The following is a 2,257-nucleotide window of genomic DNA, read 5'->3' on the forward strand; positions in this document are numbered from 1 at the left end:
CTGCGCAATAAGAGGGAAAGTCGTCATTCGGCTCGGCTCGCATCGGCCGACGCCTGCCGACGCGCCGACGCCTCTTTCGCTCTTGTTGCACAGATATAAAGGTGTTTTGTATCGGCTTTTGCCGATTCCGCGCCGACATATGTAGGGAGACCCTTATTCGATTCTAATTCTAATACAGTGCCGTTCACAGTCAGCACTGGTTAGGCATAATCCATACTTATATACTTATCCATACTATCCATACTAATATTATAATCCATAGTAATATTATAAATGCGAAAGTCTGTCTGTCTGTCTGTCTTTCTGTCTGTGTGTTCCCTCTTCGCGCTTAAACCGCTAAATCGATTTACATGAAATTTGGCATAGAGATAGGTTGAGTCCCTGAGAAGGACATAGGATAGTTTTTATCCCGAAAATCATCCCTTAAGAAAGTAAAAAGCCGGGTGGAATTGAGATAATTAATGAAGTGCCTGCTAATTTGTGTGCATAATATGCTCAAATTGAATTTGCTATTAGAATTTTTCCAGGCGCTATACTTTAGCTGTTGTTACTAAGTCCACGCAGACGAAGTCGCGAGCAAAAGCTAATCAATTCTAAAACAGTAAAGGGGCCCACTGACTATCAGTCCGCCGGACGATATCGGCCTATCAGTTGTTCGGAACTGTCAAATTTTTGTTCTAACTGACAGGCCGATATCGTCCGGCGGACTGATAGTCAGTGGGCCCCTTAACATTCGTAATCAACACTGAACATAAGCTCCTTCTACGCATCATATAATCGCGTGTTACACATTAGTGTTACGATGTGTTGACATTGATCTCGTGTTACAAGGGATCATGTTGATTACGGAACTAAGGTTCCCTGATTGACGCGGGTGCTTCGGCGGAGGAAAATCAACAATTAGATGAGTAGTCACGCATACAGGGCGATCAATCCAAATCGCCGCTCCTCGTATCTGCAACACTCATTTGATGGCAAAAACACCATTCCGAATGGATGAAAAGCGACATTTCCATCAAATGATTGTTGCAGATATGAGGTTGAGTAAGTATAGCGACGAAATGGGTCAAGAGAAGTCAGAAACTATGAGATAGAGAAATCTGTTCTTAGGAACCATGGCGTCGATTTTAGATTTAATAATAATGACATTCAATTTTTTTTTTAAACTCATACAAACCGGGAATCGAACCTGGTCAATATTTATGTAATCGCCTGTAGTATTTGTTTGTATAATTGATCCTGAAAGTATAAGGACCAAATTTTGCTATGAAATTTGACCATTTTTTTTTAATGCCATTATTATTAAATCTAAAATCGAAGCCATGGTTCCTAAGAACAGATGTCGCTATCTCTCATAGTTACTGACTTCTCCCTACTGACCCATTTGGATTGATCGTCCTGTATATGTAGGATGGAATAGCCCGTAAAATGCCACAATAGAGGCGTGTTCAGATATTTGTGAGCGCTTTGGCCGCTCCGATATATCTGATGGCGACTGTACATTATTTAAGAGTCCCCGGCAAGCTCGGTTCTCCACACAAACGTAGTTCCGCTCTCATTTTAAAACGACTAGCTAGATTGCTCTGAAACTTTGTACTTAAAATAGGATAAGATATATCTAGGTCTGTAATTAGTTTATGTAGCTTCAGACACCATAGTCTAAAAAATACAGCGAATTCAAGTTTTTCATACAAAACAAATTTTTGCTCTATTACGTTTAATTTATATACTAGAGCAAAATAAACTAATTACAGACCTAGATATACCTACTTATAGCCGTGAAATTTATATTTCCCCTATTATAAACATTTTGTAGAAATTCGAAACGATAATTTTCAAAAATATTTACACACAAACGGATTATTGACGGACATAGCGACACTATATTGGATTTTACAATGTTGCAGATGATAAGCGGGAAACCTGAGAATTAAAGAAAACAACACATTCATAAATAAAACGCATAATTTATTAGCAAGAGTTTAATAAAAAAATGCAAAATAATAAAAATATCTCCAAATATTGCCTTAACACTAGGATATCTGTAGGGCTTAACATCCAAAAGTATGAAAAATACACACACGTTCCCTGATGTCAGCTAAATATTACCAACAAAAATTACTCACTGAAATATCAACCCTTTCTTAGAAGCAGTAACTCATTTTGGATTGATTTTTCAATCAAGTATAACTTTAATTGGTAAAGCGTGAACAATTTATACAGTTAGCCAATTTTTATACAAAATTAAAAAACATAT

The sequence above is a fragment of the Cydia strobilella genome, chromosome 14 (assembly GCF_947568885.1).
Source record: "Cydia strobilella chromosome 14, ilCydStro3.1, whole genome shotgun sequence".
NCBI lineage: Eukaryota > Metazoa > Arthropoda > Insecta > Lepidoptera > Tortricidae > Cydia > Cydia strobilella.